We start from the raw sequence: 12,286 nt of genomic DNA on the forward strand, positions 1-12,286 counted from the left end.
ATGATTGAGAAAAGTTATGATTATGTTGCAAGTGGTACAGTACCTATACGAAACTCATAAGAATGAGCTCGGGTTATGTATATGAATGGTAAGGATGAAAACGAGTAAGTTATGTCTAGAGTCATTCGAGAATCTTGTACAAGTGTATGATATGTTATGAGTATGATGTTACTTGGTAAAGCGATGTTAATTATTTACTTGTAACTTACTAAGCTTGATGCTTACTTCCTCTCTTTTCTATTTTTTTTATAGTGCCACCAAGCTAGCTCAGGAATCAAAGGACGTCGGAGGCATTGATCACACTATCACCTAAAGTTTTTGGTATAGTTAGTCTAAATGTTTTAAGCGTGGCATGTATAGGGACTTAGTCTTTTTGCTTAGTCTCATGTTAGTTTAACCACAAGTGTTGGCATATATGGATGTGATATTCATTTTGTATAGGCTATTGATGTTTACTAATATTGATTATTATTAAATGCATTTGATGAAAATTCTCATGGATGTGTTTGTTGCATGGTTTGTGTTGATAAGTAGAAGATGTTGTATGTGATAGGAAATAGCTTGGAAATGATGTATGGATGCCTCTGTATTGGATGATATGGTCATGTGTTTATATGGTATTGGTATTGTTTGATGTTTTTGTTGGTGGGTGTAAGTAAGGGTGACAAAAAGGCTTGGTAAATAGCTTTGCTTTTATCCACACGGGTAGACACACAGGTGTATGTCTAGACCATGTGTGACACACGGTCTGTCCCATGGGCATGTAGTCAGTCCGTGTGTTCCTTGCACCTAAATTTAGTAAAAAAAATGCCCAATAGTAACCACACGGGCGGAGACACTGCCATGTGTCTCAACCGTGTGGAGGACACGGCCTAGCACATGGGCGTGTGCCCCTAAATGGTTGATAACTTCAAAAATAGAATGTCAAGGTTTTTGTACACGGGCTGAGACATGGGCGTGTCATGGACATATGAGGGACACGGGCCATAGACATGTGTGTGTGCTAAGCCGTGTGAAAACCCTTGTAGGTTTGAATCGAAAAATAAATTCACACGTGCGAGGGACACGGGCATGTCCAGATATGTTCAGACTGTGTGAGCCACATGGGCCTTCAACATAGCAATTTTAAGAGGACAGACGGGCGTGTCGCCCTCCCACACGAGCATGTGCCCTTGTTTGCATTGAAATTATTCAAAGTTTTCAAAAATGTTTGGTTTATTCTTTAACTACTTCCAAAACGTGTTTTGGGCCTCGTAGGTTCATATTAGGGTCGTTAAGACGAAGTTTGAAAGTTTTAAATTTGATCAAAATTTTATGACCCTAAATTATTTGTATGCATGTGTTTAAGTCTAGTAACGCCTTGTACCCTATCCTAGTGTGGGATACGGGTAAGGGGTTTTACATTTAGTGGTATCAGAGCTGTGGTTTAGTTGAGACTCAGACTAACGTAGCAAGTGTACAAGTCTAGCAATACATGCCATAAATACATTGTTATAGTGCGACGACACTTGACGAATTTAAATTATTCTTTCATATAGTAAATGTATACCGACGGAGTAGTGGCGGATGATGTAGAGAATAATGCACCGGCTCCCGCTGAAGGAACCGCGCTAGTCGAGAGTGGGACCCTAAAATTTAGTCAGGGCGGATGGACTAGAGAAGCCTACCTCCACATGATGAACGCATGGTATTCAGAGTTTGTTTATGCAAACCCGAACACTCCACCTCCTCTTCCCCCTCTAATCCCCCAGCTTGCCCCCATAGCTCCCCAAGCCATAGAGATGATTAGAAGGGAGAAACCTCCGGTTGACAAAATTCGAAAACAAGGGGCCGATGAATTTAGAGCGAATATAGATGATGACCCAGAGAGGGCAGAGTTCTGGCTAGAAAATACCATTAGGGTATTTGATGAATTGTCTTGCACACCGAATGAGTGCATGAAGTGTGTTGTGTCACTCCTGCGAGGCTCGGCCTACCAATAGTGGATCACTCTTGTATCGGTTGTGCCAAGGGAAAGGATTACATGAGAGTTTTTCCAAGAGTAATTCTGAAAAAAGTATATTAGTCAGAGGTTTATAGATCAAAAGAGGAAGGAATTTCTTGAATTCAAGCAAGGTCGAATGATAGTAATAGAATATAAGCGTGAGTTTGTGAAGCTCAGCAAATACGCTAGGGAGTGCGTATCTACTGAAGCTATCATGTGCAAGATATTTGAGGATGGATTGAATGAAGACATCTGATTATTAGTTGGCATCTTAGAGTTAAGGGAGTTTGTGATGCTAGTTGAGAGAGCTTGCAAGGCAGAAGAATTGGCTAAAGAGAAGATAAATGCTGATATTGAGTCTTGTGACTATAAGACAAGACAGATGGGGAAATCACTTCAGACCTCATCCATGAGGTTGAGAGAGTTTCCTACTCGATCAAATGCTTCAGTGGGATTCTCAAGTAGAAATAAGAATAAGCAATACATGGCTTCTAAAGCTCAAACCACTTCTATCGCGCGTGTTGGTTGTGCTCGGCCAAATAGACCCTAGTGTTTGTAATGTGGTAGGCGTGTTGGTTGTTTCAAGTGTCGTGAAATGGATGACGAAGACAAAAAGCAAGATGTGAGAGCGAGTAATGCTCCTTCGAGGGGTAGACCACAGAAGAACTCGGGAAGTAGGGCTAGCAATAGAGGTGCCCATTGAGATTCCGTCGTGAGGTCCGAGTGCCGAGTGCTTGCAAGGACTTATGCCATTCGCGCTCGTGAAGAGGCATTGTCATCGGATGTGATTACTGGTACTTTTTCTCTTCATGATATTTTTGTTGTTGCTTTGATTGATTCGTGGTCTACCCATTCGTGTGCTTGTGTGAAACTGGTGTCTAGCATGAATATGCTTGTCGAGTCTACTAAATTTGTGGTAAATGTGCCAAACCCATTAGGCAAGCATGTATTAGTTAACCAAGTGTGTAGAACTTGTCCCTTGATAATTAGAGGTCATTGTTTTCCCGCTAACCTCATGTTATTACCATTTGATGAATTTCATGTTATCCTTGGTACGGATTGGTTGTCTACCCATGATGTTATAGTGAATTGTGGAAAGAAATTCATTGAACTAAAATGTGAAAATAAGGATATTCTTCGGGTTGAATCAGGTGAACCGGATAGCTTACTTGTAGTGATTTCTTCTATGACTGCTGAGAAATATATGAGAAAAAGGTATGAGTCTTATCTCGCATTTGTGTTGAATACCCAAGTGTCGGAAGTAAATAGAGTCAGTTCCAATGGTATGTGAGTTTTCGGATGTGTGTCTGAAAGAGTTGCTCGAACTTCCTCCAACTAAGGAAGTCGAGTTTGGTATTGAGTTGGTCGCTGGTACGGTGCCTATTTCGGTTGCCCCATATAGGATGACACCATTAGAGTTAAAAGAGTTGAAGGTTCAGTTACAATAATTAACAGATAAGGGTTTTTCGAGACTGAGCTATTCTCCGTGAGTGCTCCGGTACTTTTTGTGAAAAAGAAAGACGGGTCGATGAGGTTATGTATAGATTACAGACAGCTCAATAAGGTGACTATGAAGAACAAGTATCCTTTGCCAAGGATTGATGATTTGTTTGACCAATTGAAAGGAGCCATAATGTTTTCTAAGATAGACTTAATGTCTGGTTATTACCGGCTAAGAGTTAAGGAGCAGGATGTATCGAAAACTGTGTTTTGAACGAGGTACGGGCACTATGAGTTCCTTGTCATGCTCTTTGGTTTAACAAATGCTCCCACCGTGTTTATGGATTTAATGAATTGTATTTTCTGATTGTACTTGGATAAGTTCGTTGTTGTTTTTATCGATGATATATTAATTTATTCTCGTGGTGGGATTGAGGACGCAAAGCATTTGAAAACTATTTTGCAGACTTTAAGAGATAAGCAATTGTATGCCAAGTTTAGTAAAAGTGAGTTTTGGCTCTAAGAGGTTGGATTTTTAGGACACATTATGTCAGCTGATAGAATTAGAGTTGACTCGAGTAAGATCTCAGCTATTGTTGAGTGAAAACTGCCAAGGAATGTATCGGAGGTTAGAAGCTTTTTAGGCTTAGCGAGTTACTACAGATGATTCGTTAAAGGATTCTCCATAACTACTACTCCGATGATGAGGTTGCTATAGAAAGATGTCAAGTTCCAATGGACAGAAAAATGCCAACAGAGTTTTGAGAAACTGAAGGCGTTTTTGACTGAAGCTCCAATTTTTGTGCAACTAGAACTGGGAAAATAATTCATGGTGTATAACGACACATCCTTGAATGGATTGGATGCATGCTCATACAAGAAGGCGAGGTAATAGCGTATGCCTTGAGACAACTAAAGCCGTATGACAAAATTTATCTGACTCACGACTTAGAGTTAGCCGCTATAGTGTTCGCACTGACGATTTGGAGACACCATTTGTATGGTAAAATACGCCGAGTATTCACCGTCCATAAAAGTCTAAAGTATTAGATGGCTCAAAAAGAACTGAATCTTCGCCAATAAAGATGGCTAGAGCTCATAAAAGACTACGAACTGGTAATTGACTATCACCCGGGGAAGGCAAACGTGGTTGTCGATGCTTTGACTAGGAAGTCATTATTTGCCTTGAGGGCTATGAACACTCAGTTGTTAGTAACCAACTATGGTTCGATTTTAGCTAAGTTGAGAGCGAAACCAATGTTTTGGCAAGAGATCTGTGAAGCTCAAAAGGTGATAAAGAATTGCAAGCTAAGATAACTCAGTGCGAGACGGGTATAGAATCAGATTTTCTAATTGGTTCAAATGGTTGTTTAATGTTTCGAGACAAAATTTGTGTACCCAAAGACGATGAGCTTATTCAGAAAATTTTGCATGAGGCACATAGCAGTTGTATGTCTATCCATCCGGGTAGTACTAAAATGTATAATGACTTGAAGAAAATGTATTGGTCGTCAGGAATGAAGAGAGACATTTCAAAGTTTGTCTCTAAGTGCCTATTTTGTCAGTAAGTGAAAGCCAAACACCAAGTACCTTCGGGTTTACTTTAGCCTGTGATGGTCCCTGAATAGAAATGAGACCGTATTACTATGGATTTCATGTCTGGGTTACCTTGGACGCCAAGGAAGAAAGATGTCGTATGGGTTATGGTTGATAGGCTAACAAACTCGACTCATTTTATACCGGTGCGTATGGATTATTCGCTTGAAAAATTGGCTGATTTGTATATTTTTGAAATTGTGAGACTTCACGGAGTGCCATTTTCAATTATTTTTGGTAGAGATCAGAGGTTTACCTCTCGGTATTGGAAAAAGTTACAAGAAGCTTTAGGGATAAAGTTGAGTTTTAGAAAGACTTTCCATCCTCAAACCGATGGTCAGTCAAAGAGAGTAATTCAGGTTCTTGAAGACATGTTGCGATGTTGTGTCCTTGAATTCCAAGGCAGTTGGAAAAATGTATTTACCGCTGGTAAATTTTGCCTACAACAATAGCTATCAGTCGAGTTTGAGAAATGGCACCTTATGAGGCTTTATACGGGCATAAGTGCCGAACGCCTTTGTATTGGACCGAACTCAGAGAAAATTAGATTCACGGGGTTGACTTAGTCAAAGAGACCGAAGAGAAAGTAAAGGTAAATTCGTGATTGTTTGAAGGTCGCTTCGGATAGATAGAAATCCTATGCGGATTTGAAATGAAAAGAAATTGAGTTTTAAGTCGATGATAAGGTGTTTTTAAAAGTAAACCCGTGGAAGAAAGTCCTCAGGTTCGGCAAGAAAGGAAAATTAAGTCCACATTTTATTGGACCTTATGAGGTGACTGAGAGAATTGGATTGGTAGCTTATCGACTAGCCTTGCCATCTGAGTTAGAAATGATCCACAATGTTTTCCATGTGTCGATGTTGCGCCAATACCGTTCTGACCCTTCGTACATTCGTTCACCTACAAAGGTTGAGATTCAATCAAACATGACTTATGGTGAAGAACCGGTTAAGATTTTGGCTTGGGAGGTTAAACAATTGAGGAACAAGAGTATAGCACTTGTGAAATTACTATGGCATAGACATGGGGTTCAAAAGGCCACATGGGATCCCAAGGAGACTATGAGAGATCAATACCTAAACCTTATCATTGGTAAGATTTTTGGGGATGAAAATCCCTAAATGGGGAGAATTGTAACAACCCAATTTTGGACCTAGTCGAAACAGTGGTTTCAGATCCACAAATCCAAGGTCGGAAAAATTATTTTAATATTATTTTTATGTGTTATAGCATGTAACAGCCCTGTTTAGACCTTAGACAGAATAGTGGTTTTGGGACCACAAATTTGAGGTCAAAAAATTATTTTATTATTTTTAAAGTTTATAATATGTGAATTGATATGTGTGAAAGTTTCGTATGGAAATTTTATAATTTTTGTGCTTAATTTGATAAAAGGATTAAATTGCGTACAATGCAAAAGTTGCATTCTATTTGTTTAAGTGCTTAATTGCCATGACTTATTAATTATAAAGTCCTTATGATGTTATAAAACCATTTAAAGAATGGATGGACCATTATGCCTATAGTTAGTACAATTTTAATGTTAATTCATTAAGGCTAAAATGGTAATTATATTATTAAGCCATTTATAATAAAACACAGTGAAAATAATGGCCATTTTTATCATCTTTTATGACCGAATAAAGCAAGGGAAAAAGCTTAAAATAGGGTTTTAATATTTGGTTCTTGTGTAGCCAAATTGAGATCAAGAAAGGAGGAATTCAGACCTAGATCGAGGCAAAAACAAAGTGCTCGATTGATCGACTAATATCATTGTTTTTACGTCCGAGGTAAGTTCATGTATAATACATTTTGTTTGTATAATGGTTGTATGTGATGAAATAAATAGAAATGAGATTGATAAGTTGGAGTTTGTGAAATGTGAATCGAATTTGAAGCACTAAGTGTGCAAGAAATGAAATAGCTATGGTTATTAAATATGGCACTGGGTGTGCGAGAATATACAGCGATGGCTGAACAAATGGCACTATGTGTGCGATACTGATATAAGTTTGGTTTAATGAAATGGCACTAAGTGTGCGATAATATTATAGCTTCGGCTAATTAAATTGGCACTAAGTGTATGAGTTCATTGAATGTTCGAGTATGATCGAATGGAGTAGTGCATCAAGCATTGAAGTGATAAATGTGAGAGGTAAGAACGTGATAATACAGGTATGTACGGAACCTATATGGTTGACGATATTGAGCATGAAGTAGAAGAAAGGTTATGTAAATGAAGAATGAGATGAATTGCATTAAGTGTTAGCTAATTGATATAATTATACTTTAGTTGATGAGTTAAATGTGTTATATCATGAACTTACTAAGCTTAAAAGCTTACTGTGTGAAATGTTCTTTATTTTACAGTGTTATAAAGATAGCTCAGATCTAGGAATCGTTAGTGAATCACTCACACTATCGGACATCTATTTTGGTAACATTTTGAGAGTTGCATATATGGTATATGGAATGTATAGGCTAGTGTCATTTTGGTATGTTTTGTGTTGTGGTTAGCCATGAGACTTGGCTTGTAAATATTGGATGGTATTTGGATGTTATGTAATATGTATGAAATGGTTGATTTGGTTGCCTATGAACAATACAAAAATGTTGTGGTTTTTGTGTGATTGAGATAGGTGGGAAATGTAGCTTAAACCAGGCCTAATTTCACCCTACACGGTTGAGCACACGAGCGTGTGTCTCGATCGTGTGTCTATTGTGATTTAGTTATTCAAGTCAGTTTCGAGTACGACTTGGACACACAGGTGTGTCTGGTGGCCGTGTGAGGCACACAAACTTGGTATATGGGCATGTGTGGTCATTTCTAAGGGTACTCGGGCTAGACACACGGGTATATGGTCAACCGTGTGACCCAAGTTAGTTTCGACCATGGCCAAGGCTCACGGGCATGTCTTGTGGCCATGCGGACAAGTCAGTATGTATGCCCTGTTTTGCCATGGCCTAGACACATGGGTGTGTCTAATGCTATGTGAAGCACACGGCCTGTTCACACGGGCGTGTGACCTTTATAATTTTGAAAAATATTTAAATTTCAAAAAAAATTGTATGAGCTCGGTTTAGTCCCGACCCCTTTCTAATACATGTTTAAGGTCTTGTTGACCTATGTAAGGGACTTTTTAATGATGTGTGACGATGATGCCATGATGTGAGAAATGAATGTGAAATGTTTAAATTTGTTTGGTAACGTCTTTAACCCTAGTCCGACGACGAATATGGGTTAGGGGTGTTACATAGCATGATTATATGAGTGTTTGTAATTTTTGGTGAATTAATTTTAGTGATTGCATGCTTAATTTTGAAAAATGACTAAATCACATACACTGCAAAACTTTTGTTCCACTAGCTAAAGGTTTCAAATAGCTATGAAACATTAAATTAGAGGTCTTTATTGAGTAAATAGACCACAAATTTTTTAGTGGCTGAACATGGAGAGAAAGAAATTGTAAGGTTAAAGTTAGGTGAAATTTGGTGACTAATTTGACTAGAAATATAATAAAATAAGGAGAAGCTTTCATCTTTTTCATTCTCTCATTCTTCTCCACCAATTTTCTCCAAGAAAGAAGGCCATGGTAGCTTGAAATTTTCAGCAACTTTAGACTCTTGCAAGTAAGTGATTTTGATGGTCTTTCTTGATGATTTTTGTACTTTTGGGGCCCTTGTAGCCTAAACTAACTAATGGGGGGACTATTTTGCAAAATGGTTGAGAGTCTAGGGTTTTTCCATGAGAGTGTTCATGTTGGTTGCTGAATTTTTATAGAAGAAAATGAATCATGGTTGTTAAATAAACAACTTTAGTGAAAGGGGTTTTCATAAAAATACCAAAAAAGGACCATTTTGTAAAAGTTACAAAATAAGTAGAAAAGGTGTGAAATAATTGAATTTGTGAGTTGCAATAAGCTTAAAATAGATTCGTCTAGGCTTGGTTAATGAGGAAATTTGATGAAAATCGATTTACGAGCCTTGGGACAAAATCGTAATTTTTTGAAAGTCTAAGGGCAAAACGATCGTTTTGCCAAAATATGAATTATGAAAATCTTGATTAATGTGATGATTAAATTATTGAATTTTATCATTATAGATCAAGAAATACGAAATTCGAACCTAGATCGGGGGAAGACCAAGCTAGTAGACTAATTCAATCTAGTAGACCACTTTTTGAATACCAAGGTAAGTTGCACGTAAATATCAGAATTCTATTGTTATTATGCATTAAGTACTTGATATTGCACAGAATTTTTGATTTTGTTACAAATATGCATGGCGAGATTTGATGTGTTAAAACTCCCGATTGAATTGTGGGAATAGATCGGATATCCATGCTGTGATACTAGGGTTATGAGAGCTAGTGTAAGACCATGTCTGGGACATGGCATCGCCCTCGATATGTGAGCCAGTGTAAGACCATGTTTGGAACATGGCATCAGCATTCATATAAGAGCTAGTGTAAGACCATGTCTGGGACATGGCATCGACACCGATATATAAGAGCCAGTGTAAGACCATGTCTAGGACATGGTGTCGGCATCTTACCCTTTTGTATGAGGCTTATCGGGTATCCATTTATTTTTCAACTGGTTCCACGGGTAATTTAAAGATTATATCATGATTGAAAAAAGTTATGATTATGTTGCAAGTGGTACAGTACCTATACGAAACTCATAAGAATGAGCTCGGGCTATGTATATGAATGGTAAGGATGAAAACAAGTAAGTTATGTCTAGAGTCATTTGAGAATCTTGTACAAGTGTATGATATGTTATGAGTATGATGTTACTTGGTAAAGCGATGTTAATTATTTACTTCTAACTTACTAAGCTTGATGCTTACTTCCTCTCTTTTCCATTTTTCTTATAGTGCCACCAAGCTAGCTCAGGAATCAAAGGACGTCGGAGGCATTGATCACACTATCACCTAAAGTTTTTGGTATAGTTAGTCTAAATGTTTTGAGTGTAGATGTATAGGACTTGTTCTTTTTGTTTAGTGTCATGTTGGTTTAGCCACAAGTGTTGGCTCATATGGATGTGATATTCATTTTGTATAGGCTATTGATGTTGGCTAATATTGATTACTATTAAATGCATTTGATGAAAATTCTCATGGATGTTTTTGTTGCTTGGTTTGTGTTGATAAGTAGGAGATGTTGTATGTGATAGGAAATAGCTTGGAAATGATGCATGGATGCCTACGTATTGGCTGATATGGTCATGTGTTTATGTGGTATTGGTATTGTTTGATGTTTTTGTAGGTGGGTGTAAGTAAGGGTGACAAAAAGGCTTGGTAAATAGCATTGTTTTTGTCCACACGGTTAGAAACACGGGCATGTGTCTAAAACATGTGTGACACACGGTCTGCCCCATAAGCATGTAGTCAGGCCGTGTGTCGCCTGCACCTAAATTTAGGAAAGTAGAATGCCTAGTAGTAACCATACGGGCGGAGACATGGCCATGTGTCTCAACCGTATGGAGGACACGGTCTAGCACACAGGCTTGTGCCTTGGCTGTGTGCCCCTAAGACACGGGTGTGTCATTGCTGTGTGAGGGACACAGGCGTGTGCCAAGCTGTGTGAAAACCCCTGTAGGTTCGAATCGAGAAATAAATTCGCACGGGCTAGGGACACGGATGAGTCCCAATATGTTCAGGCCCTGTGAGCCACACAAGCCTTCAATATAGCCAAGTTAAGAAGACACATGGGCGTGTCGCCTTCCCACACAGGCATGTGCCCTTGTTTGTATTGAAATTATTCAAAGTTTTCAAAAGTGTTCGGTTTATTCCCTAATCGCTTCCAAAGCATTTTTTGGGCCTCGTAGTTCATATTAGGGTCGTTAAGAGGAAGTCTAAAAGTTTTAAATTTGATAGAAATTCTATGACCTGGAATTGTTTGTATGCATGTGTAAGTCTAGTAACGCCTCGTACCCTATCCCGGCATGTGGTACGGGTAAGGGGTGTTACACCATTACTATACGAAAACATAGTTTATAATGTCAAGATTCATGACATTATCATAGGTTATATATGGCATGTATAGCTAGACTTTAACACACGCTACGTTAGTCCTAGAATCGACTAAAGCTTAGCTCCGATACTAATAAATGTAACACCCCTCACCCGTATTCAATGTCAAAATAGGGTTAGGGAGCATTACCAGACTTACAATACAATCACATTTATTTAGCATACAGTTTCTCAATTTAACCATTCATCAATCAATCTCAATCAGTTTATCCCTAAAATGAGCCTATGAGGCCCTAAACATGCTTTTGGAATGGTTTAGGACTAAACCGATAACTTATGAAACTTAGAAAATTTTTCCTCAAAATAGGGAACATAAGCCGTGTGGCCAGACCGTGTGTCTCACACGGTCACCAGACATGCCTGTGTCACAAGCCGTATGGACATTCGAAATGGGAGCACATGATCGTGTCCCAGCCCGTGTCCTACCCCGTGTCCAACAAGTGGGCTTACTGACTTGGGTCACACGGCCAACCACATGCTCGTGTGTCTAGCCCGTGTACCCTTCAAAGTGGCCACACATTCCCGTGTGCCAGGCCATGTGCTAGGCCGTGCCAAACCTGTAGGGTATACTGACTTATGCCACATGGCCAAGTTACACGCCCGTGTGTGAGGCCTTGTGGAGCATACTGACTTGATTTCAAATTCAACACCAGAGGACACATAACCATGTAACACGACCGTGTAACATGATCGTGTGTCACACACGGCTGAGACACACGCCCGTGTCACTGCCCGTGTAGACAAAAATTAGCTATTTACTAAGCCAATTTGTCACCCAAATTTGCATGTACCTTGTAACACCCCAAACCCGGCCTAAGAGTTATGGCCGAATCTGGCGTGTCACATCAAAGTGATTTTCAAAAATTGATCTTTTTGGTAAGAATCTGTTACTGAATCCAAATCCTTTTATTATTATTTAACAAAAGTTCTCGTCAAAACATTTACCAATTTGTTTGCCTTTGGTATATCACTTCAATTTAAACCGTGGAAGCATTCTGAAAACTTTGTTGTTGAAAGCTCGTGATCTTTAGAAAATTGTGCTATTTTGAAAACTCGTGTTTTCCTACACTAGCAGTTTAGAATAAGAAATCAAAATCAAAATTAAAACTTAAAACCCACCAACGGCTTTATTACATAAATTAAAACCCAAAACGAAATTTAATTGCAAATAAAAGAAACAGAAGTAGTAGTGTCGCCATCTCCAAGTCCCTGGTAGCTCCAAACCAACTA

This window comes from Gossypium hirsutum, chromosome A03, assembly GCF_007990345.1.
Source record: "Gossypium hirsutum isolate 1008001.06 chromosome A03, Gossypium_hirsutum_v2.1, whole genome shotgun sequence".
Taxonomy (NCBI): domain Eukaryota; kingdom Viridiplantae; phylum Streptophyta; class Magnoliopsida; order Malvales; family Malvaceae; genus Gossypium; species Gossypium hirsutum.